The sequence below is a fragment of the Somniosus microcephalus genome, chromosome 17 (genome assembly GCF_052327205.1).
Source record: "Somniosus microcephalus isolate GS21.2 chromosome 17, FLI_Smic_1.0, whole genome shotgun sequence".
NCBI lineage: Eukaryota > Metazoa > Chordata > Chondrichthyes > Squaliformes > Somniosidae > Somniosus > Somniosus microcephalus.
Genome location: NC_141003.1, coordinates 87,216,635 through 87,243,299, shown reverse-complemented (window position 1 = coordinate 87,243,299; position 26,665 = coordinate 87,216,635). Strand labels below are relative to the sequence as shown.

The following is a 26,665-nucleotide window of genomic DNA, read 5'->3' as shown; positions in this document are numbered from 1 at the left end:
AAACTTGGGAATTGCATTCTCCTCTAGTTTTATCGAGGCGGTTACGCCTTTAAGAGTGCCCAGTTCTTGTTGAAATACCTCTTTGGCGTCAGCTAAGATTGTTGACAATCGTCCAGGAGTGATGTCGTCATCCTTTTTACCAGCCACCGTCAGTGCCTGAATGGACTGCCAGTCTAAACTTATCTTTCTGATCCATTCACGTCCCAATAACGGTGGTCCACCATCTTGCAGAATGTAGAGATACAATTTCCGTATTTTCTTGCCGTTGTATTCGACAGGCACCCTTATTTTTCCTCTGGGGTATACTTTTTGCCCCGTATACGTCCTCAAGACAATGGATGTCTCTCTCAAGGGTATGTGTGAGAATAGCCGCTTGTAGTCTCGTCGATTCATGATGGTTAGAGTTGATCCTGTATCCAATTCCATTTTGACTTGGGACCCTGCTATCGTGAGGGTGACCTAAATGGTTCAGTGATCCTCTTTTGCGATTACGTTGTGAAGTTTGAGACAGCTTAGTCTCTTGTTCCCGGATTCACTATCGCTCATCTGGTCTTCGGAACTACTGTCCGTCATCTTTTGTACTTTCCTGTATGGTTCCTTAGTAGCCTTTTTGTTGTCGTTGGTCTTCTTCCCAGACCTGCAAACTCGTGCAATGTGTCCCATCTTTCCGCATTGCCTGCATATTTTGTCCTTGGACCAGCAGTCCTTCTGGTCATGGTTTGTTCTGCCGCAGCGATAACATTTTGCAAATCCCCGTGTCATTTCGTGGGTGCCGTATTCCTGTGGCTTTTGTTGTATTTCCGCAGCTCCCCTTGCTGCTGCTTCGTACGATACTGCCACGCTGAAAGCCTTATCTAGCGTCAGCTCTTTCTCTGAGAGTAACCTCTTCTGGGTTCCTTCACTCAGGAGTCCACAGACAAATTTGTCCCGTAAGGTATCTGCTAGTCCTGCTCCGAACTGGCAGTGCTTTGATAGCTTGCGTAGTTTCGTAAGGTAATCAGCATTGCTCTCATTTTTATGCTGATTTCTCCTGTGGAATTTAAATCTTTCTGCTATCAGCAGCGGTGTAGGATTTAGGTGTTCCTGTAGGATAGCAACAATTTCGTTAAAACTCTTCGCCTTCGGTTTGGCTGGAGTAATCAGGTCCCGCAATAGGCCGTACGTTCTTGCGCCCATTAAATTTAGCAATACCGTTGCCTTTTTCTCATCGGCTATTTCGTTTGCCTCGCAATATACCTCGACTCTTTCCACATACGTGGTCCAGTCTTCTATTGCATTATCGAAGGCAGTGATATCGCCAGTCTTTGGCATCTTGAAAATCTAAGATGGCGCCTCCCGCGCTTTGCCTTCGTCTCCGATGGATCAAAATGGCGCCTCCCGCGCTTTTCCTTCCCCGCTGAGTTAAGATGACGCCTCCCGCGCTTTCCTGCCGCTGCCGCTGCTCTCCGCGGTATTTTTCTATCACGCTTCAATATTTGCTCTGCTAATTGAAGAACCGTTCCCGTCGTGGAGCGGACCCTCTGGGACACTTCCCTCCCTCTTCTTAGGTCCGAACGCTGCCCGGCTTCGAAGCACCGGCCGTGCCCTGTGTGCTCCACCCTCTCTCTCTCTCCTTGCTTCCCGACTCGCTGCCCGGCCCCGTTGCAGAGCCACCTGATCGAGCCCCAGCCCGCCGCAGCCCAGGAAGAATCAGTGCACTACCTGCCACCAGCCCGACCAGCTGGGAAACCACAGACTGGAGAACCAAGCCTGGCTCTCGACAGTCTCTCCTGCACTTCCCAACTCGATGATTTGGAGGGCGGTTGCCCACGGTCGACGCCCGTTTCTCGAGTTTCTTTGGATTATTTTTTTTTCTCTTCTGGCTTCGACCTTCAATAACGTCGTCTGAGGTGCTGCCGAGTTGCAGGTAAGTTCGTTTCTTACTCGTCGCCAGTATTATGTCCGTGTATAATTGAGACACGGACTGCAGGAGTTGATTATAACTAGTCTTTACTGAATGGAGACAACCTGGAAACTGAAACTGCAGAAGCCTGCTAGGGCCTTTTATACAGGGGTGGTCACTGCCGGTACTGCAGTCTGAGACCAGTTATTCCCTTAAAGGACATACATAACACCTCTTCGTCTACCTGGACGATATTCTAATTGCCAGTCCTACTAAGGAAGAACATACCTGTCACCTACGCACCCTTTTTCGACGCCTCGGCCAACACGGCCTGATTATCAACCCGGCCAAGTGTCAGTTTGGCCTGCACCAAGTTGACTTCCTGGGGCATCGCATCACCTCAGAGGGAGCGGTTCCTTTACCTTCGAAAGTAGAGGCGGTGACATCCTTTCCACGCCCGCAGAACATAAAGGCCCTGCAGGAATTCCTAGGCATGGTAAACTTTTACCACCGTTTCGTGCCTAAGGCGGCACTACTCATGCAGCCCCTGTACGAGGCCCTCAAGGGCAAGACTGGCAAGAACCCAGTAGACTGGACGGATGACATGGCCGAGCGTTCGCCGACACCAAAAGCGCCTTAGCCAACGCGACTATGCTGGCGCACCCGCTGCCAGGAGCCACCATCGCCCTCACCACCGACGCGTCGGACTACGCAGTCGGTGCCGTGCAACAGCAGTGGGTGAACGGGACGTGGCAGCCGTTGGCATTCTTCAGCCGTCTACTACGGCAGAATGAGAGAGCATACAGCACGTTCGACCGGGAGTTGCTCGCCCTTTTTCTGGCCATCCGCCATTTTCGGTTCCTACTGGAAGGACGTCCTTTCACCGCTTTTGTGGACCACAAGCCGCTGACCTTTGCAATGTCCAAGACCGCCGAACCGCGGTCAGCACGACAGCAGCGTCAACTGACCTACATATCCGAGTTCACCACGGATATACGGCACGTGGCCGGTAAGGACAACCTGGTGGCAGACTGCCTCTCCCGCACGATTGTCAATACAGTTCATTTGGGCATCGACTACGCCCTCATGGCAGCGGACCAAGCCTCAGACCCGGAAGTCCAAGCTTACCAAACAGCCATCACTGGCCTCCAGTTGGCCGACGTCAAGTTCCATTCGGCAGGTACCACGCTGTTGTGTGACGTCTCCGTACAGGATCCTCGCCCTGTTGTGCCGGTCGTCTGGCGCCGCAAAGTGTTCGACGCCATACATGGGTTGTCACACCCTGGAATGAAGGCCTCTCAGAAACTGATGTCAGCGAAATTTGTATGGCATGGCATGCATAAAGATGTCCGCGACTGGGCCAACACCAGCGTGGTCTGCCAAAAGGCCAAGGTACAGCGCCACATCAAAGCTCCGTTGGCCGCCTTCACAGTTCTGGAGCGACGTTTTGACCACGTCAACGTGGACCTGGTAGGACCACTCCCACCCTCCCATGGTTTTTCACACATCCTGACCATGGTTGACCGCACCACCAGATGGCTAGAGGCGGTCCCCCTGTCACGCACTACTTCGGCGGACGTGGCCAGGGCGTTCATTTCCTCCTGGATCGCCTGTTTCGGAGTACCCGCCGATATTTCATCAGACAGGGGACCGCAACTTTCCTCCGAACTCTGGAATGCAGTGGCCCAAGGACTCGGTGTCAAATTACACTGCACCACAGCTTACCACCCACAGGCGAATGGCCTCTGCGAACGCTTCCACCGGTCAATGAAAGCCGCCCTGAGAGCCAGCCTCCAGGACGCTGGATGGGCAGACAAGCTACCGTGGGTCCTGTTGGGCCTTCGCACGGCCCCCAAAGAAGACCTTCACTCTTCATCAGCGGAGCTTGTGCATGGTCAGCCACTGCGGGTCCCAGGGGAATTCCTACCAACATCGACGGAGCAATGGTCCGCGTCTGCCCAGCTTGCTAGTCACCAAGAGGCGGCCAGATGTTTTGCACCGGTGCCCACTTCGCACCATGGGCCGCAGAGGTCACACGTTCCCATGGAGCTTCACAAGGCTCAATACGTTTTTATTCGCCATGACGCACATAGGGATCTGCTCAAGGCCCCATATACCGGTCCCTTCCGCGTGTTGGAAGCAGGGGACAAAACCTTCACGGGATGTCGGTGGTAAAGCGGACCACATTTCGGTCGACCGCTTAAAGCCAGCACATTTGGACCTCGACTGCCCCGTCGAGACAGCACAACCGCCGAGACGGGGTCGGCCACCCATCGTCGTTACAGCAGACCGAGTGCGACAGACCGCCAGCCGCCCAGCAGCTTCCGCCTCGAGAGTACAGGAGTCGTTCTGACAGGCTTGTCAGACCCCCTCACCGTTTGACTTTGTCTGTTAAAGCGAATTCTGGGGGGGCGCATGTGGCAGAATCACTGAATGACTCTGACTCTGGCTAACTGTATATAATTCTCTTTAACGATGTTCGAACACCAGCCTAAACCTGTACCATTGTGTTAGGTATTACTGTGTTTTGTATATAGAGTTTGCATGTACGGGGCGTGGCCCCTTTAAGAGCACGGGAAAACGCGGGCAAACACGATGACGTCACGTCGCAAACCATGGGACTGCCCAGGCAGTCCTCGTGGCATCTCCGTTGCGTAAAGACCTGTTTGATTGTTCTCTTGTGTCAATCTCCGTTATTCGTAGGAATTCGTTAATTCCTACAATACAACCCGTGACAGTAGAGAGCGATCTACGACTCCCAAATCGGAATGCTACGACCGGACGGACGGGGAGGCAGTACGGTGGTCTCGGATTGGATGGATTCCTGCAGTCTGCTGCAGCGGTCACTTCCGTTGGGTCATCCCTCGAGCTGTTGGAGGTGTTAGGCCGTAGCCACCTCAAGGAAGCCTTCACCCCTAACTGCCTGATTTCCTCTCTCGGTCGTCTATATTTATAGTTATTTCGGTGGGCTGGTAATCACCTGGTGTCAATCGTTTGATCCCCATCCTATTGTCCAATTGTGAAGCGGGAAGACAACCCTCGCCGTCCCTTTCTGCATGACTGACGAGGCCTCCCTCTTATCTTTCTGAGGAATGTTTTGTTATGTTACTTTAAGGACATTTTATGACTTTTCGGCTCCATTTTTGTCTATTATCCCACCACCCTGTGATGTTTTGCATTTTACGATTCCCTTATTCACTTATATTTGTCTTTTGATGCTTGATATTCGACCTTGCTGGCGTTTCTGCTCTCTGTTCCCGGCTGCATGTTGTTCGTCTCTGTTCTAAGAATTAAACCCATCTTTGAATCTAACAGCTATTTCTTATATTCTGCTTATTAATTTAGACCCTAGCTCCTCAAACTCCCTCAGCAGAGCCTCATTCTCAGTTCTACCTATGTGTTGGTTCCTACATGGACCACGACAACTGGATCCTCCCCCTCCCACTCCAAGTTCTTCTCCAGCCACGAGGAGATATCCTTAACCCTGGCACCGGGCAGGCAACACAGCCTTCAGGCCTCGTGGTCGCGGCTGCAGAGAACAGTATCTATCCCCCTGACTATACTGTCCCCGACTACTACCACATTCCCTCCTTCTCCCCCCACTTGGATGGCCCCCTGTACCACGGTGCCGTGGTCAGTTTGCCCATTCTCCCTGCAGTCCTTTTCCTCATCCATACAGGTAGAAAATACCTCGTACCTTTTTGACAAGGTCCAGGGCTGAGGCTCCTCCATCACTACACCCTGGGATCCCATACTTTCCGGACTCGCAGTCACGCCCTCCTGTCCCTGACCACTGATGAACTCTAAAGTACTGCTTAACCTAAAAGGGTGTGACTGCCTCCTGGAACAAGGTATCCCGGTAACTCTCCCCCTCCCTGATGCATCACAATGTCTGCAGCTCGGACTCCAGCTCAACAATTCTGAGCCGAAGTTCCTTGAATTACAGACACTTACTGCAGATGTGGTTGTTCGGGATCGTGATGCTCTCCACAGACTCCCACATGCTGCAGTTACGACACACCACCTGCCCTGTATCTCTAACTTTGTTTCATTTATTAATTAATTAATTCGTTAAAGATTTTATTCAGTCGATATTTTAGGTTTATTCTTTGATTATTTTATTTAGCTTAAATTATTAATTTAGTAAGTACCTGCAAGTTACGGTTTCTCAGCTCTTAATTTAACTCCCTTCCCCAATTTAGAGCAAAAAAGAGCCGTAATACTCACCAACCAATCACCTACCTGCTCTCCTGTGACGTCACTCTTTGATGTTTTTGAATCGGAGCCTCGCGCTGCCGCTGCTTTAATTCAGCTCCGCTCTCGGGCCGTTTTCGGGCCGCTCTTTATCCTAGCAATCAGATGTCCATTGCTAGGACTTTCTTCGGGCAAGGAGAGGAGTCCATTCACAATTTTTGTTGCCTGAATATCTGTCGTTATTGTGGTCAAGTTAAATCGGCAGTTCACACTGAGGCGCATTCTGAGGTGGTATTTGAGGCCCAAAATAAGGTGACAACACCTGCACAAATAGCCTGGTCTCTCATTGATCGAAGTAGAAAAGGAAAATGCATTAAAAATTTTCTGTTGCTACGTCAAACAGCAGGCCTGATCCACGGCTCACAGAACAGAGCAAGGAAGGAGATACTCACACTGGAGGCAGTTCAGAGATGATTCACGAGGTTAATTCCAGAGATGAGGGGGTTGACGTATGAGGAAAGGTTGAGCAGGCTGGGCCTATACTCATTGGAGTTTAGAAGAATGAGAGGTGATCTTATTGAAACAGCTTCCGACATGTCTTCCTTTTTCCGCAACCGAGGATTCCCTGGTTGACACGGCCCTCGACCGTGTCCGTTCTATCTCCCGCACTTCTGCCCTCACCCCTGCCCCTCCCTCCCGGAACCACGATAGGGTTCCCCTTGTCCTCACCTTTCACCCCACCAGCCTCCACATTCAACGGATCATCCTCCGCCATTTCCGCCACCTCCAAAGTGATCCCACCACCAAACGTATCTTCCCCTCCCGTCCTTTCAGCATTCCGTAGGGACCGCTCCCTCCGAGACTCCCTAGTCCACTCCTCTATCACCCTAAACAGCCCTTCCCCTTCGCCTGGCACCTTCCCGTGCAAGCGCAGGAGATGTAACACCTGCCCCTATACCTCCCCCCTTCCCACTGTCCAGGGCCCCAAACATCCCTTCCAGGTGAAACAGCGATTTACTTGTACTTCTCGCAATCTAGTATACTGTATTCGCTGCTCACGATGCGGTCTCCTCTACACTGGGGAGACCAAACGCAGATTGGGTGACCGCTTTGCGGAACACCTCCGTTCAGTCCGTAAGGGTGACCCCGAGCTTCCGGTCGCCTGTCATTTTAATTCACCGCTCCATTCGCACTCAGACCTCACCGTCCTTGGCCTCTTGTATTGTTCCACGGAAGTTCAACGTAAACTCGAGGAACAGCACCTCATCTTCCGATTAGGCACTTTACAGCCTTCCGGACTCAATATCGAGTTCAACAATTTCAGATCATAATCTCGGCCCCTATTACTTTTCTGCTCATAATTTTTTCCACCCCTTTGTTTTGGGTCTTTCTTTCCCCCCACCCCCACCCTTTCCTTTTGTTTCTCTCTCTCACCGGGCAGCTGTCTCCTATCCTGCCAGTACACTTCACACCTAATCTCAGCTGCCTTTTGTCTCCACCGGCCTATTACCATCTCGTCTGGTTTCGAATACCTTTTATTGTCTCTTTTACTTCTTTTGTTCAATCGCAGCCCTGCCTTCGATCTATTTTCTTTTCTTTCCAGTTTTGAAAAAGGGTTTCGACCCGAAACGTCAACTCAAATTACTCTCCACGGATGTTGCCTGACCTGCTGAGTTTTTCCAGCATTATCTGTTGTTATTTTAGATGCAGAGAGGATGTTTTCGCCTCGTGGGGAAATCTAGAACTCGGGGGCATAGTTTCAGAATAAAGGGTCGCCCTTTTAGAACTGAGATGAGGAGGAATTTCTTCTCTCAGAGGGTCGTAAATCTGTGGAATTCTCTGCCCCAGAGAGCCGTGGAGGCTGGGTCATTAAATACATTTAAGGTGGAGATAGACAGATTTTTGCAAGATAAGGGAGTGAAGGGTTATGGGGAGCGGGTGGGGAATTGGCTTTGAGCCCAAGATCAGCCATGATCTTATTGAATGGCGGAGCAGGCTCGAGGGCCAAGTGGCCTATTCCTGCTCCTATTTCTCATGTTCTTATGGTCTTAAATAAGTTCCACGCAATTATTTTAATATTACTATTAACAATTGTGTGGGTAATGCTTTCTTTTTTCCTCTTCCTCACACCCACAAAGTGTCATTTCTCGCTGCACCCACCAGAGCTGAGGGCCCTGGGTAACCCGTTGCCAGACCTGCACCCATGACAGTCACAGACCAATTACAAAGACTGTTTGCGAGGCTGGGTTAAACTGGCTTTCCCGCACAATTTTCACTCAGCCGCCAAGGAAAACGCCTGGCCTCTGGTCGGAGCTTCCCGGCAGTGACTTTGCTGAGATTATACATCTAGCAGTGTTGGGCATTGGGGGCATTAACTGATAGCCCACCTTTATTTCTCTCCTCACACGACCTGTCAGTGTGACGGGATTCTTTCTGCTGTGTGTACTGTTGGAATTTTTTGAGGATGTAACTGGTAGAATAGATAAGGGAGAACCAGTGGATGTGGTGTATTTGGACTTTCAGAAAGCTTTCGATAAGGTCCTGCATAAGAGATTAGCGTGTAAAGTTAAAGCACATGGGATTGGGGGAAAGGTACTGACTTGGATAGAGAACTGGCTGGCAGACAGGAAGCAAAGAGTTGGAATAAACGGGTCTTTTTCCGAGTGGCAGGCAGTGACTAGTGGGGTACCGCAGGGATCGGTCCTAGGACCCCAGCTATTCACAATATATATTAATGATCTAGACGAGGGAACTAGATGTAATATCTCCAAGTTTGCAGACGACACAAAGCTGGGTGGGCGTGTGTGCTGTGAGGAGGATGCCGAGAAACTCCAGTATGATTTGAACAGGTTGGGTGATTGGACAGATGCATGGTAGATGCAGTATAATGTGGATAAATGCGAGGTTATCCACTTTGGTGGCAAAAACAGGAAGGCAGATTATTATCTGAACGGCAATAGATTGGGTGAAGGGGAAGTGCAACGAGACCTGGGTGTCCTTGTGCACCAGTCGCTGAAGGTAAGCATGCAGGTGCAGCAGGCAGTTAAGAAGGCAAGTGGTATGTTGGCCTTCGTAGCGAGAGGATTCGAGTACAGGAACAAGGATGTCTTGCTCCAGTTGTACAGGGCCTTGGTGAGACCACGCCTTGAGTATTGTGTGCAGTTTTGGTTGCCTTATCTGAGGAAGGATGTTCTTGCCATGGAGGAAGTGCAGCGAAGATTCACCAGACTGATACCTGGGATGGCAGGAATGACGTATGAGGAGAGATTGGGTTGATTGGGCTTATACTCGCTGGAGTTTAGAAGAATGAGAGGGGATCTCATTGAAACTTATAAAATTCTAACAGGACTAGACGGACTAGATGCAGGAAGGATGTTCCCGATGGTGGGGGAGTCCAGAACCAGGGGTCACAGTCTTAAGGATAAGGGGTAAGCCATTTAAGAGTGAGATGAGGAGGCATTTCTTCACCCAGAGAGTGGTGAACCTGTGGAATTCTCTACCACAGAAGGCAGTTGAGACCAATTCATTAACTATATTCAAGACGGAGTTAGATATATTTCTTAAGGCTAAAGGGATCAAGGGATATGGGGAGAAGGCAGGGACAGGGTACTGAGTTTGGATGATCAGCCATGATCTCATTGAATGGCGGAGCAGGCTCGAGGGGCCGAATGATCTACTCCTGCTCCTATCTTCTATGTTTCTATGTAACCTGACTGCAAAGCAAAGCCTCGTAATCAGACCTTAATGTCTGGCATGCAGGTAACCAGGTCAGATCAGTCTTATAGCGACAATTATCTGTTGCCTTAGACCTTGTTGGCAGAACATTTTTGCAATCTTCTATTAATGAGTTTGTAAAAGAAGATACAAATCATTCTGATTAAGGTTTCGCACTTCGAAATGACTACACGAAGGAACTCAAAGCCCTTGTGATAATACCCTTGAGAATTTAGTCACTCTGGAAGCAGACAATATTCTGGTTGCTGCCTCGTTTCGTCAAGCGTGCCCCCACTTACTCCACAGAGTTTACCAGGCCCAGGGGCAAAGAGTGAGCACTGTAAGGGCGGGTAGCGCAATCACGGCCTGTGCGGCACAGGTCTTCTTGCTGGTTATGAACATGTAATTGATTTTGCTTCAGCTTACGCTGTGACTAATAGCTCTAAATGGAAGACCAATTAATAATCCAATCTCAGAAGTCAGGATGTTTATCTTAAACTGCTTGATCCTTGCTCTTGTGGTTTGATGTAATGCAGGATTTTGTTTCTGACGTTGGATCTATTAGACAAATATTGCGAGCAAATGTCAGGTAGTATAAATGTGATGGGGAGCAGTGCGCCCCCTAACTTTTTGGGGGGCTGCGCAGTCCCTTTAATGGGCTGCGCGGCCCATTCAAAGTTTATGTGTGAAACTTCACGGTTGAAAAGCTGGACCCGGGCTGCACTGGACCAGCACACTGCTGTGCGGCCATGCAGCTTAGAGGGAACGCTGATGGTGACCCACCACAGTCTGGTTCCTAAATGACGGATGTATTAGCAAAGACAATGAATACCTGTTAACAAACAAAATACTGATTTCCAAGTAATGTTTTTTATTATTCGTTCCTGGGATGTGGGCGTCGCTGGCGAGGCCAGTATTTATTGTCCATCCCTAATTGCCCCTTGAGAAGGTGGTGGTGAGCCGCCGCCGCCTTGAACCGCTGCAGTCCGTGTGGTGAAGGTGCTCCCACAGTGCTGTTAGGGAGGGAGTTCCAGGATTTTGACCCAGCGACGATGAAGGAACGGCCGATATATTTCCAAGTCGGAATGGTGTGTGACTTGAAGGGGAACTTGGAGGTGGTGGTGTTCCCGTGCGCCTGCTGCCCTCGTCCTTCTAGGTGGAAGAGGTCGCGGGTTTGGGAGGTGCTGCCGAAGAAGCCTTGGCGAGTTGCTGCAGTGCATCTTGTAGATGGTGTACACTGCAGCCACCAATCCAGACACCAATTGCGATCCACGCCGTGGTGATAATTCTACTCCTGGCCCTCTATTATTATTTATTATAATCTTGTGAAATGCTTTCTTCAATGGTCAACAGAATTTGCAATCTGTAACTAACATCCCATTATGTTGAACGATAATGCAGAAATTCTACCACAAAGTACTTGCTGTAAATTTGCTGAGCAAGGTAGAGAATTGTCTATTTAGCGTGGGTGAAGTCACGTTGAAAAATGATGGACTGCGGCACAGCAATGCACGTTAATCAAATTAAATAGATTGCATTTTAATGTATATTAACTGCTATAACAATTTAAAAACAGCTGCCTGTGCATTATATTACAAACCAATTTGTGTCAGCCACCTGACCTACATACGGCTCTATAAATCGATAAAAGCAATAACAAAATTTACTGTAGCAATTAAGCACAAGTGTAGTTGTTTATGGAACTCTCAGGGTTTGGTTAATTGACATAAAGTTGATCGTAATTTTCAGTACGTTAGCAGTGCACTTTACAAAATTACAGTCCTTGGCTTAATCATTTTGCCGGACAAGTATGATTGCACAAAAACATTAGGAAGTTTTCTTTATTTATTCGTTCCTGGGATGTGGGCGTCACTGGTAAGGCTGGCATTTATTGCCCATCCCTAATTGCCCCTTGAGAAGGTGGTGGTGAGCTGCCTTCCTGAACCGCTGCAGTCCATGTGGTGAAGGTACTCCCACAGTGCTGTTATACTTTTTGTAGCGATTTGGTATTGCCATTTCAGAGAGGCAGTTAAGAGTTAACCAGATTGCTGTGGGTCTGGAGTCACATATAGGCCAGACCGGGTAAGGACGGCAGATTTCCTTTCCTTGGCCATCCCCCCCTCAAACAGATATACCACTTTGGATATTGTTGAGGGAGATGGCTTTATCGGGGGAAGGCAGCAGCAGCCAACTTCCTGGCACCATGGGTGGTTATGCTGCATGGGACAGGAGGAAAATGAGCAGGAGAGCTATAGTGATAGGGGATTCTATTGTAAGGGGAATAGATAGGCGTTTCTGCGGCCGCAAACGAGACTCCAAGATGGTATGTCGCCTCCCTGGTGCGAGGGTCAAGGATGTCTCGGAGCGGCTGCAGGGCATTTTGAAGGGGGAGAGAGAACAGCCCTGCAGCCGCTCCGAGACATCCTTGACCCTCGCACCAGGGAGGCAATATACCAACTGATAGCCAAGTTCCGCACTCATGAGGACGGCCTCAACCGAGATCTTGGGTTCATGTCACGCTACATGTAACCCCACCTGATGCAGGGTCATCCAGACTCGAGTCGACATTGGCTTGTTCTCTCTACACAGATGCGGCCGGACCTGCTGTGATTTCCAGCCAAAAAAAATGTTTTTTGTCTTTTTTTGTTTTTCATACAGACCCCAGCATCTGCAATATTTGACCCCTTGTGACCCCACCTCATTGTTCTTTGATGTAATGTTTCCCTGACTGACCTGTTTGGACACCATTCACACCTTTGACTGCTGTGATTATCTCTCTGCCGAGGTGCGATAAATGGCAGTTGGAAAGGTTACCTGTAAACATCTGACATGATTCTCTGACTATATAAGCTGTGTCTTTATGCATTTCTCCACTTCACCTGAAGAAGGAGCAGCGCTCCGAAAGCTTGTGATTTCAAATAAAGCTGTTGGACTATAACCTGGTGTTGTGTGACTTCTTACATTTGTCCACCCCAGTCCAACTCCGGCATCTCCACACCATGATCTCATTAAATGACGGAACAGGCTCAAGGGGCCGAATGGCCTACTCCTGCTCCTATCTTCTATGTTTCGATGTTTCTGAAGGACTTTAGTGAACCAGATGGGTTTTTACGACAATCCAGTACTTTCATGGTCACCATCACTGATGCTAGCTTTTTATTCCAGATTTATTTCATTCACTGAATTTAACCTCGTGTCCCCGGATCAGTTAGTCCAGGCCTCTGGATCACCAGTCCAGTAACAGAACCACTGTGCTACCGTACCTGAATATGCTTAGGTTTGTGTTTTGGTGAAATTAGCCTTGAATATTGTTTTCTGTTAATTACTAGTAACATTTGCCATATTCTAATTATTCAATTGCAGACACCTCAATCACAGAATTACAACCACATTAAAAATGCAGCGTTTTTACAAAGAGAGTGCATTGTACCGTCATACCTTTGGTAGATACTTCTAGAATGTGATTTTTTTTTAAACACGGTGGCCTAGAAATTCGACTCGCCGGGAATGGAACTGAATATCCGGCGCTGCGTATAACGGGCAGCTGAAGTGATACCGCCCGCACTGAGCCTTTGCCCCCGAGTCGAATTTCTAGGCCAACGCCTGAAACTCTCCCTCTTGTGTTAATACAGGAAACTCTCTTTTTACCGGCACCTAAATAACCGGAAATCTCTCTTAACCGGCAAAATTCAGGAGTAGGTTCAGGTAAGTTTTACTTCATATTAGTGGCTGTGTAACCGGGGTTCCTGCACCTGTTGCCATGCAACAGGGACGCCTGGATCTGTGGCCGTGTAACCGGGGTTCCTGCACCTGTTGCCATGCAACAGGGACGCCTGGATCTGTGGCTGTGTACGGGGCCCTCGTACCTTAGTAAGTATACCTCCCTGTAACCCGGACTTTTTGATCAACCGGCACCACGCCGGTCCCATCGGTGCCGGATAAAAAAGGGTTTCCTGTATCTAGCATTATTTACCGGAACTACATCTTGCATTTATACAGCATGTTTATTGCAGTAAACGACCCAAGGGGCGTCACAGAGGCAAAAGTTGGGTTCCTCCCCCCGTGGCATCGAACTTTCAATATTGTGTGAGAGAGTGGGCGAGAGTGTCACTCCTTTTGTAACATTGTAAATTTAGCATGGAATACTTCTAAAGTTCCTGGCAGAGATTCCCCTGTTACGGAGCTCCGAATGCACCACCTTCCTCGCCACCGCACTGTGGCTGCAGTTTGTACTCTCGAGGATGTGTTGCAGCAATTCGCCAAACGTACTTCGACAGCGCCTCTCAAAAAAGAAAGGCTTGTATTTCTATAGCGCCTTTCACGACCACCGGGTGTCCCAAAGTGCTTTACAGCCAATGAAGTACTTTTTGGAGTGTAGTCACTGTTGTAATGTAGGAAACGCGGCAGCCAATTTACGCACAGCAAGCTCCCACAAACAGCAATGTGATAATGACCAGATAATCTGTTTTAGTGATGTTGATTGAGGGATAAATATTGGCCAGGACACCGGGGATAACTCCCCTGCTCTTCTTCGAAATAGTGCCATGGGATTTTTTACATCCACCTGATGGAGCAGACTCGGTTTAACGTCTCACCCGAAAGACGGCCTCTCTGACAGTGCAGCACTCCCTCAGCACTGCACTGGAGTGTCAGCCTAGATTTTTGTGCTCAAGTCTCTGGTGTAGTGTATGTGCCTTTAAAAGCCCCCTGTGTACTGTAATGCCGGTAATGGCCACTCGGGCTATATAAGCCTGTATATTGTGTTGTATCAGTTAGTTCACCTCCAGACTTTGTTCAGTAAACACCTGTGAAACCAACTCCTGCCTTCAGTGTCTCTATTAACACACGGATACAACAGTGGCGACGAATTGGAAACGGACTTACCTGCAATTCAGTAGCACCTCAAGGACATAGATTCCTCAGACGTCCAAAGTCGAAGAAAAGCAAGAAAAAAAAACTGTGGTTTCACGAGCTAGCCGAGCTGGTGGCAGGTACTGCAATAATCCTTCCTGGGCGGGCTGGGGCTCCATCGGCTGGCTCTGCGGCGAGGCCAAGCAGCGAAGGCGGAGGCAAGCAGAAACAGATGGGGGGGTGCACTCGGGAGACGGCCGGCGCTGCAAAGCAGGTCGGCGTTCGGACCTAGCAGAGGGGGGGAAAAGTCCCAGAGAGTCCGGCGGGAACGAGTCTCCACCTGTAAATAAAAAAAAAATTTTTTAAACCGCGGAAAACAGCGTTGTCAGCAGCAGCAGCGGCGGGAAAGTGCGGGAAGCGCCATATCTTCTGCAGGAAAGAAAGAAAAGCGCGGGAAGCGCCATTTTTTTTCCAGGATGCCTAAGGCTGGCAATATTGATGCTTTTGATAACGATATAGAGGATTGGACCACATATGTGGAAAGAGTGGAGGTATATTGCACAGCAAATGGAATAGAAAATGATAAAAGGGCGTCAGTACTTCTAAATCTAATGGGCGCAAAGACATACGGGCTGTTACGAAACTTAATCACTCCAGCCAAACCAAAGGACAAGAATTTTAAGGAAATTCTTGATACCCTACAGGAGCACTTAAACCCAACACCGCTGCTGATAGCGGAACGATTCAAACTCTTCAAGAGGAATCAGCACAAGAATGAAAGTAACGCTGATTACCTCACCGAATTAAGAAAGCTATCAAAGCACTGCCAATTCGGGGCAGGACTGGCAGATTCTCTTCGAGACAATTTCGTCTGCGGTCTCCTAAGTGAAGGAACACAGAAAAGGCTACTTTCTGAGAAAGATTTGACACTGGACATGGCTTTCAGTATGGCTGTATCATACGAAGCAGCCGCAAGAGGAGCTGCAGAGATACAGCAAAAGACACAGGACTTCGGCACCCATGAAATGACACAGGGTTTCGAGAGATGTTATCGCTGCGGCAGATCCACCCATGACCAGAGGGACTGCTGGTTCAAGGACAAAGCATGCAGGCAATGCGGAAAGATTGGACACATTGCACGGGTATGCCGATCTGGACAAAAAAAATCCACGGACAGGAAAAAAAAAAATCAATAAAGAAAAGTACAATTCGTCCAGCAGTCGAGGCAGAGCTGGAGAATTTGGAAAAGGCAGGCGTATTATCCAAGATAGATTGGAGCGAGTGGGCAACACCCATCGTCCCGGTCATGAAGAAAACGTTGAATAATGATAAATCTGAAGAACAGAGAAAAATTAGCATCTGTGGAGACTTCAAGGTGACTGTAAACCCGGTCCTTCACACGGTACAGTATCCCGAGGATAGAAGATATTTTCGCCTCACTATCCGGAGGGAAACGTTTCACCAAAATTGACTTGGCACAGGCATATCTACAGATGGAGGTTGAAGAGGCCTCTAGAAAGTATCTCACGATAAATACACACAAAGGCCTGTACCAGTACAATCGACTGGTTTTCGGAGTAGCATCAGCTCCAGCTATCTGGCAAAGAGCTATGGGGCAAGTCCTCCAAGGGATTCCGGGGACTCAGTGCTACCTAGACGACATCCTTGTAACAGGAGAAAATGACAACGAGCACCTTGCCAATTTGGAGCAGGTGCTCACTAGGCTGAGAGAACAGGGCCTACGAGCAAATCGCCCCAAGTGCGAATTTTTCCAGAAACAAATATATTGTGGCCACATAATTAATAAGGAAGGGTTGCATAAGTCACCTGAAAAAAATTGAAGCGGTCATAAAAGCCCCAGCACCTGAAAATGTTTCACAATTAAGGTCGTTCCTGGGATTGATAAATTACTATCATAAATTTTTACCGAACTTATCAACTCTTCTGCACCCTCTTAATGAACTGCTACAAACAGGAGTAATTTGGAAATGGAGCGGAGACTGTAAACGTGCCTTCCATAAATGCAAAGTCTTAATCACGTCCAAGGAAGTTTTGGCTCATTACAACCCATCACTGCCAATCAGACTGGCGTGCGATGCATCCCCTTACGGCATAGGAGCGGTATTATCGCATAGATTCCCTGATGGCTCGGAACGGCCGATAGCTTTTGCGTCACGCTCATTGAACTCAGCTGAGCGTAACTATGCCCAAATCGACAGGGAAGCACTCAGCCTGGTATGGGGAGTGAAGAAATTCAACCATTACCTACACGGACAAAAATTTACCTTGTTGACTGACCATCAACCCCTCATCTCCATATTCAACCCTAAAAAGGGTGTTCCCATTATGACAGCGCAAAGGCTACAGAGGTGGTCCCTTTTTCTAGGGGCACACCAATATGACATAGAATACAAAGGATCAAAACAGCATGGGAATGCTGACGGTTTATCGCGCCTACCGTTGCCAACGGTAGAAGAGGCACCTACAGTAGACCCAGTGGAGATGTTCCACTCTACCATAGTGGAATGTCTACCAGTAACAAATTCTGCCATTGAAAGGGAAACGAGAAATGACCCGACTCTCTCACGAGTCTACGATTTAACAGTGAAGGGATGGCCAGCACATGGCGAACCACTGTTGCCAGCATTCTCGCAAAGAAGAGAACAGCTGTCAGTGTGCCGAGGAACCTTGATGTGTGGATCCAGAGTGGTGATTCCACCCAAACTCCAGGATAAAGTGCTAAAGGAGCTTCACGAGGGGCATCTGGGTGGAGTGAAAATGAAGAACCTAGCCAGGGCGTTTGTATGGTGGCCAGGTATCGATGGAGACATCGAAGAAATGACCAAGAGCTGCCTAGGATGCCAGAAGGCCCAAAACGCTCCACCACAAGCCCCTCTACATCCATGGGAGTGGCCCTCATCTCCATGGCAAAGGGTACACATCGACTTTGCTGGTCCATTTATGGACTCAATGTTCTTAATCGCGGTTGATGCACACTCCAAGTGGCCGGAGGTAATAAAGATGTCCTCCACCACCACGGAAAAAACCATCACAGTATTAAGGACCATATTTGCCAGGAATGGGCTGCCTGAACAGATCTGTTCTGATAATGGACCGCAATTTGTGGCCGAAGAATTCAGGAAGTTCTTAAAGAACAATGGGGTTAAGCACTACACGTCCGCCCCATACCATCCCGCCACCAATGGATTGGCTGAAAGGTTTGTCCAGACCTTCAAGAAGGCCATAAAGGCCATGGGTAATGAAGACATAAAACTTCAGCATAAGGTAGATAACTTCTTGTTTGCATACAGGAATGCAACACATATGGTTACAAACCAAACTCCCGCCATGATGTTCTTCAATAGAAGCCTAAGATGCCGGCTGGATTTGATCAAGCCAAACATCAGAAGGGACGTGGAGAACCGGCAATTTCAAGGCATGAATGAAAGGCCAACTAGAACCTTCCAGATAGGTCAACAAGTTTTGGCCTGGGACTACCGTACCGAGAAATGGCAGCCTGGAACTATTTGCACATGACTAGGACCGCTGATGTATACCGTGGACATTGGAGAAAGCATAATAAGGCGCCATGCTGACCAGATCATAGAGTCATCCGAAAAGGGACAACCTACACCACAACTCTATACGCCTAATGATGAAGCAGAGATACCCATAGTATCTACCTCCGATCCGGTGATACTGGAACCAGATGAACCCGACACTGGCATTCAAGCCGAATCAGCCTTGCCAAAAGAACCTACTACACCACCAGAAACTACTACACCACCGAGGCGTTATCCGGACCGAGTCAGGAAGCCTCCAGAGAGACTGACTTATAATTGATTAACTGCAGCAATGTGTAGATTGTTGTTCTTGTAACATGTAATTAATGATTACTTAAAATATTATGTACTGGTTGGCTAAAAGGGGAGGAATTGTAGTGTATGTGCCTTTAAGAGCCCCCTGTGTACTGTAATGCCGGTAATGGCCACTCGGGCTATATAAGCCTGTATATTGTGTTGTATCAGTTAGTTCACCTCCAGACTTTGTTCAGTAAACACCTGTGAAACCAACTCCTGCCTTCAGTGTCTCTATTAACACACGGATACAACATCTGGAGTGGGGCTTGAACCCACGAGGCGAGAGTGCTGCCCACTGAGCCACGGCTGGCACGGCTCGTACCCATTTACCCTAATTGTTCGTTTCCTGTCCAGCAGCCAACTTCCTAACCACGTTGCTACATTTCCCATTGTACAATATGCCTGAATTTTTCTAACATTTCTCTCGTGAGGCACCTCATTGAGCACTGTCTGAAAATCCACACAAGTTACATTTACTGCATTCAGTCAGTCGCTTCTTCAAAGAAACTCTCTTAAATTTGTCAAACATAACTTGTCGTTAAAAAATTTAACGCAGAAAAGTGCGAAGTGATACATATTGGTCGGCAGAACGAGGAGAGGCAATATAAACTAAAGGGTACAATCCTAAAGGGGGTGCAGGATCAGAGAGACCTGGGGGTGTATGTGCACAAATCATTGAAGGTGGCAGTTGGTTGAGAAAGCGGTTAAAATAGCACATGGGATACTGGGCTTCATAAAAAGAGGCATAGAGTACAAAAACAAGGAAGTTATGATGAACTTTTTATAAAACACTGGTTCGGCAACAACTGGAGTATTGTGTCCAATTCTGGGCACCGCACTTTAGGAACGATGTGAAGGCCTTAGAGAGGGTGCAGAAAAGATTTACAAGAATGATTCCAGGGATGAGGGACTTCAGTTACACTGATAGACTGGAGAAGCTGGGGTTGTTCTCCTTGGAGCAGAGAAGGTTGAGAGAAGATGTAATAGAGGTGTTCAAAATCATGATGGGTCTAGACAGAGTAGATAAAGAGAAACCGTTTCCATTGTCGGAAGGGTCGAGAACCAGAGGACACAGATTTAAGGTGATTGGCAGAAGAACCAAAGACAACATGAGGAAAAACTGTTTTACGCAGCGAGTGGTTAGGATCTGGAATGCACTGCCTGAGAGGGTGGTGGAGGCAGATTCAATCACGGCTTTCAAAAGGGAGTTGGATAAGTATCTGAAGGAAAAAAATCTGCATGGCTACGGGGAAAGGGCGGGGGAGTGGGACTAACTGAAGTGCTCTTGCAGAGAGCCGGCACGGGCTCGACGGGCCGCCTTCCGTGCTCAAACCTGATTTAACAAATCTATGCTGGTTGTCCTAGATTAACTCATACATACGGAGGTGGGGGTGCTGATCTCACTGTGTAGACCTCTTGTTTAATAATTCCTGGTACATTTTGTGGACTTTAATGTTCTTTCACTTATGTACAGTATTACAGTCAGTCATGTCCTTGCAGTTTGTATGTTGCCAAGCTTTATAACATTTAAACAGTCTGAATGGAGTGAAATCTGGAACTTTCTATCTCAAAAAGCTGTTGAGGCTGGGGGTCAATTGAAAATTTCAAAACTGAGATTGATAGATTTTTTTATTAGGCAAGAGTATCATCCTTGTGTTCAAATCCCTCCACGGCCTCGCCCCTCCCTATCTCTGTAATGTCCTCCAGCCCCACAACCCTCCGAGATCTCGGCGCTCCTCCAATTCTGGCCTCTTGCGCATCCCCCAATTTTAATCGCTCCACTGTAGGAGTCTACGTACTCCTAGCAAAAAATTCTGAGCTCGGAGAGGTTCAACAGAAAAGGTTTAATTGTTGAGGCTGCATGCTGAACACAAAATGGAGTCAGAGACTACACCAAGTACAACTCTCTTACATCAGTGCACAGCGTCGACGACTCCTCCCCCGCTCCGGGCTTAACTATGTTGCAGATCGAGTTTCTTAAAGGTGTGATCCTTCTTAAAGGCATGACGCCTGATTTATAGTCTACGGACCGGAAAGCGGATTGTGTCCGTTCTGTGATCGGTACGCCACACCACCATTGGTGGCCGTGCCTTCTGTTGCCTGGGCCCTAAGCTCTGGAATTCCCTGCCTAAATCTCTCCACCTCTCCTTTTAAGACGCTTCTTAAAACCTCCCTGTTTGACCAAGCTTTTGGTCACCTGCCCTAATATCTCCTTATGTGGCTCGGTGTCAAATTTTGTTTGATAGTCGCTCCTGTGAAGCGCCTTGGGACGTTTTACTACGTTAAAGGCGCTATATAAATGCAAGTTGTTGTTGTTGGTATTAAGGGTTATGGAACCAAGGCGGGTCGATGCAGTTAAGATACAGATCAGCCATAATTGAATGGTGGAACAGGTTTGAGGGGCTGAATGGCCTCCTCCTGTTCCTATCTTCCAGTGATGTACTGCCTCTTTGTTTTAGGTGCGGATTTGTATGTGGCATTTTAAAAATTGACTAGACAAGCTAGGCTCTCTAACTGTATTGTAGATACGTCATGAAATCTGTTTGAAGCTCCGCTGCTCCCAGCATGCATTCAGGATTAAAGTTAATCTTATCTTTGCCTGCCTATCGCAATTTATTCTGAAGAAAACACAGACTTCCTAGAGCTTGTAGCTTTACAGGATGGCTCTTGTTTAAGACGGAGATAAGCGGCAGAAGTTAATAATACCGTCGTACGCCTGAAGCCCAATGGCTGATGGAGTCTCACATGAATAATGTGATGTTTTGAAATTTTTTTATTAGAACGTAAGTATCTCGGAAGTGCATGCACATGTAAAGGTGAAAGAGCAACTTCTATAAAAGAATCATAATATCCTGCAGCGTGTCAAAGGAGGTGACAGCAAGAGCGGTGGATTTTTTACCCCATCACCCTCGCAAGTAAGTTTGTAAATGTGATTGTGTTGTGTTTCTTCAAATAATTTTGTATTGTGAATGAGATTCTTAATTCTCTCTTTCACAATGTGTATAATCTCTTGTGTATTTTTTCTTTTCCTCTTTAGGAAACCATGTCAGACGAGTCACAACGCAAGCAACTCCAGTGAGTGTTGGCATCATCGAGGCCCCGATCAAAGCTCGCACATGGAGCAGCTCCAGCTGTCTCGTGACCCACAGGCTGAACAGCAAGCCGCTGTCTCAGGAAACTGGTGAAAATTACACTCCAAATTACCGCTCAAGTAACATTTTAATTTGTGAAATGCAAATAGTTAAGATGTAGTGGGTACAAAGAGGGCAGAACTGTCTACATTGTAGAATCAGGAATCAGTCACAGCCTCGCGTGTCAGTGGATGAACCGAGAGATGTTACAGAGATTCTAGACCACAACCAACAACAACAACTTGTATTTATATCTTCTTCTTAGGCAGTCCCTCGGAACCGAGGATGACTTGTTTCCGCATTAAAAATGAGTTCTCAGGTGACTGATGAGTCCAATGCGGGACCTACAGTCTCTGTCACAGGCGGGGCAGACGGTGGTTGAAGGGGCGGGTGGGTGGGGTGCTTGGGTTGACGTGCGCTCCTTGCGCTGCCTGCGCTTGGCTTCCGCTTGCTCCTGGCGAAGAGACTCGAGGTGTTCGGCACCTTCCCGGATGCTTCTCCTCCACTTTGTGCGGTCTTGGGCCAGGGATTCCCAGGTGTCGGTGGGGATGTTACACTTTTTCAAGGAGGCTTTGAGGGTGTTCTTGAAGCGTTTCCTCTGCCCACCTGGGGCTCTCTTGCCGTGCCGGAGCTCCGAGTAGAGCGCTTGTTTTGGGAGTCTTGTATCAGGCTTGCGGACGATGTGACCCGCCCATCGGAGCTGATCGAGCGTGGTCAAAGCTTCGATGCTGGGGATGTTGGCCTGAGCAAGAACACTGACGTTGGTGCGCCTATCCTGCCAATGGATTTGCAGGATCTTGCGGAGGCAGCGTTGGTGGTACCTCTCCAGTGCTTTGAGGTGCCTGCTGTACATGGTCCATGTCTCTGAGGCATACAGCAGGGCGGGTATCACTGCTGCTCTGTAGACCATGAGCTTAGTGCTGGGTTGCACGGCACTATGCATTTATACAGGGGAGGTGGATGAATGGGACTTGGTGCGAGTTAGGACACGGGCAGCAGAGTTTTAGATGACCTCAAGTTTACATAGGGTGGAATGTGGGAGGCCAGTCAGGAGTGTGTTGGGATAGTCAAGTCTAGATGTAACAAAGGCATGGCTGAGGGTTTCAGCAGTGGATGAGCTGAGGCAAGGGTGGAGACGGGCGATGTTCCGGAGGTGGAAGTAGGCGGTCTTAGTGATGCTGTGTATATGTGGTCGGAAGCTCATTTCAGGGTCAAATATGACACCAAGGTTGCAACCAGTTTGGTTCAGCCTCAGACAGATGCCAGGGAGAGGGATGGAGTCAGTGGCTAGGGAACAGAACCATAAGCATCACTAAGAAAAAGATCTTTGAGCCCATTTATTCCTCAAGCCATCAGCAGGCTGAAAAGATACAGAGGGTAAGGAATGTTTTTTATCCGTTCCTGGGATGTGGGCGTCGCTTGCGAGGCCAGCATTTATTGCCCATCCCTAGTTGCCCTTAAGAAGGTGGTGGTGAGCCGCCTTCTTGAACCGCTGCAGTCCGTGTGGTGAAGGTGCTCCCACAGTGCTGCTAGGGAGGGAGTTCCAGGATTTTGACCCAATGACGATGAAGGAATGGCGATATACTTCCAAGTCAGGATGGTGTGTGACTTGGAGGGGAACTTGGAGGTGGTGGTGTTCCCATGCGCCTGCAGCCCTTGTCCTAGCTGGTCGAGGTCGCGGGTTTGGGAGGTGTTGCCGAATTCTATAAATCATTCCGGGGGGACAACAGAAGTCTATGTTTTGCACAGTGCAGTACATTGCAAAGTGCAACCGACCATTTGCTAATATCCCATTTTCTTGGCTTTACAAAGTCTAATTTAATTGAATCTTGGAAGGGTTCTTCAATCTAACGGAACTTGTGCTAACGTTGCACATGTTATTGGGGAAAAGCCTCTTAGATGCACCATTGAAGATAGAGTACCTGTAAGGACTGTGACTAATAAAGTACCAATCTGAACAAAAAACCCATGTAGTGTGTGTAAGATGCTTCATAAAAGATCTCCTATCAGAAAGTATCTTCCTCTGCTTCACGCAGCTTGAATCCATAGTGTCGGAAGACATTAATTATTCCTTAATGTTCCCCTTGCATAGCCATGGTTCGGAGGACGGTTTTCTGAAGAAGTATCTTCTGTTGTTTTGTTGTAATGGAGCATCTGTCATGGTCAGTGTTGAATTAGGAGTTGTTCCTGAGATCGACATGTCATTGGATGGCATTGTATTAACCATAGACTGGTATTATTGATGGCAGATGCTCTTCAGGCAGTATTTATTGAAAAGCTGTGTGCTTTTTACAATCAAAGCTCCAGAAACGTGAAGGGAATACATGAAGCGGCATCTGAACTGGGCTAATGTTTGCAGAAAGTGAGGACATTCTTTGGCAGAGATTGTGTAGTTTCCAGCTGCAGATATATTGTAGCATGGAACTCATTTACAGCTGTTAATCCTGGCTTGAAAACCGCTAATCAAGATCCAGTTAGAGGAAGGAAGATCTGCTTCTCCTTAAATAGTCAGAAAATTACTATCAAAGGGTTTTGTTAATGATCTTGGATCGATGGTTGATTGTTTTCTAGAAATCCCTCTATTCAAGACGTCCTTTTGTAACGTTACCATGTCAGCTGTGGCTCAGTGGGCAGCACCCTCTCACCTCTCAGTCAGAAGGTTGTGGGTTCAAGTCCCACTCCAGAAACTCGAGCACATAAATCTAGGCTGACACTCCAGTGCAGTGCTGAGGGAGTGCTGCACTGTCGGAGGTGCTGTCTTTCGGATGAGACGTTAAACCGAGGCCCCGTCTGCTCTCTCGGGTGGATGTAAAAGATCCCACGGCACTATTTCGAAGAAGAGCAGGGGAGTTCTCCCCGGTGTCCTGTGCCAATATTTGTCCCTCAATCAACATCTCTAAAACAGACAATCTAGTCATTATCACATTGGTGTTTGTGGGAGCTTGCTGTGTGCAAATTGGCTGCTGCGTTTCCTACATTACAACAGTGACTACACTCCAAAAAGTACTTTATTGGCTGTAAAGCGCTTTGGGACATCCTGAGGTCGTGAAAGGTGCTATAGAAATACAAGTCTTTTTAAAATTGATACTACATTCTGAAGCAAATAATATAGGTTATATAATTATATTATTACATGCCTGTGGTCTCAACCATATAACTAGATTGGTAAGCACCATACATTCCCGTTTATCCATTAGTAGCTGAAGTGCCCGGCAGTGCCGAGGCTTTTTCGAGGGCATGTTGTTGTTGGAAGAGAGAGAGAGAGAGCGACTGGGGGGGAAGAGAGAGCGCGACTGGGGGGGAAGAGAGAGAGCGACTGGGGGGTAGAGAGAGAGCGACTGGGGGGTAGAGAGAGAGTGACTGGGGGGTAGAGAGAGAGCGACTGGGGGGTAGAGAGAGAGTGACTGGGGGGTAGAGAGAGAGCGACTGGGGGGAAGACAGAGAGAGACTGGGGGGAAGAGAGAGAGACTGGGGGGAAGAGAGAGAGCGCGGGTGGGGGGAAGAGAGGACGGGTGGGGGGGAAGGGAGGGCGGGGGGGGAAGGGCGGGGCGGGGGGGGAAGGGAGGGCGGGGGGGGAAGGGCGGGGCGGGGGGGAAGGGAGGGCGGGGGGGGAGAAGGCAGGGCGGGGGGCGTGGGGGGGGAGAAGGGAGGGCGGGGGGAGGGGGAAGGGAGGGCGGGGGGGGAGGGAAGGGGAAGAGGGAGGGGGAGGGAGGAAGGGAGGGCTTGAGGCTGAGAGACGGCCACGGCCACGCCCGGTTGCCGGGGTAACCCTGCCGCGCCGCCCCGCACTCCCGAGAGCCCCGCACTCCCGAGAGCCCCGTTCTCCAAGCCCCAGCCGCCCCGCAATCCCGAGAGCCCCGCTCTCCGAGCCCCGCCCCTCCCGGCCGAGAGCCCCGCTCTCCAAGCCCCAGCCGCCCCGCCCCGCACTCCCAAGAGCCCCGCTCTCCGAGCCCCGCCCCCCCGGCCGAGCCGGCTTGAAGTCCGCCGATTGCGGCTCTGAGAGACGGCTGGCGGGCCCGGTTGCCGGGGTAACCCTTCCGCTCACCAAGGCCGAGATCTGCACTCTCGAGAGCCCCGCCCGAGCCGAGCGCGGAACAGAGAGAGACGCCGCGTCTCACCTGCTCCTGCTGCGTGCGCACCCTGACCCTCGTGGCTGACGCCGTTGCCCCGGGTAACGTGACACGGGAGTGGGGGGGGGGGGTGGTGAGGAGCTTAGCAGAAGCCCAAATACCTAGCTCGGGCCTGGCTGGGCAAGAAAGGCCCAGGCTTTCAGGCCTAAGAAAAAAACGGGGAAAGGTAGGAAAAAGAATCTTCAGGTTAGAGAAAATATTTACAAATGAGTGATTTTTTTTAAAACAATTTAATAAATTCAATTTTATTTTGCTGGAAATGTATATTTGAAAAGAAAGACGCAGAAAGCAGGAAAAAGAATGGAAGCAAGATGGCGGCTACTCACCTCGGTTCAGAACGATAAGGCCCGCCCCCACACGCACCGATTGGTCGACCGTCAGGTGACCAAAGCGTAGGATTGGTCAATCGTCCTGTCACTCGACCGTTGGAGGGCCCGGCCGCACGCAGCAGCAAGCCGGCGTACGATTGGTCGACCTCGAGGTCACTCTGTCGCTAATGAGTGGATAATGAGATGCTAATGAGCGGAATGTTGAAGGTTTTTCGGATACCGCGGGCGCAATTATTGTCCGGCCGAAACGTAAATACGCTTAAGACCGTTTTGGAAAGGTAAGCTTTCTTTCGACGTAACGCACGCGTAGGTACGCTCTATAACTTTCGAGCGCATAGCCGCCCAGATGCACACGTGCAGACAGAAGGACAGACAGATCGACCGATTTATATATATAGACTAGCTGAAGTGCCCAGCGGTGCCGAGGCTTTTTCGAGGGCATGCTGTTGTTGGAAGAGAGAGAGAGAGAGCGATTGGGGGGGGGTGAGAGAGAGAGAGAGACTGGGGGGGAAGAGAGAGAGCAACTGGGGGTAGAGAGAGAGCGACTGGGGGGTAGAGAGAGAGAGACTGGGGG

The 26,665-nt window shown here is 49.0% G+C and overlaps 1 protein-coding gene across 3 annotated transcripts in view; it reads left to right on the top strand.

Moving 5' to 3' along the window:
- frmd4a (FERM domain containing 4A) overlaps window positions 1-26,665 on the top strand; it is an 894,188-nt gene that overhangs the window by 23,248 nt on the left and 844,275 nt on the right. Inside the window, exons 1-2 of one of the 3 annotated variants that reach the window (XM_086010810.1) lie at window positions 21,111-21,416; window positions 21,539-21,682. The exons of 1 other annotated variant lie outside the window; for it this stretch is intronic. The gene's annotated coding sequence lies outside the window, so the exon portion shown is untranslated. Of the gene's footprint in view, window positions 1-21,110; window positions 21,417-21,538; window positions 21,683-26,665 lie in introns of those variants that run through there. One more of the 3 variants, XM_086010811.1, reaches the window with a different exon arrangement.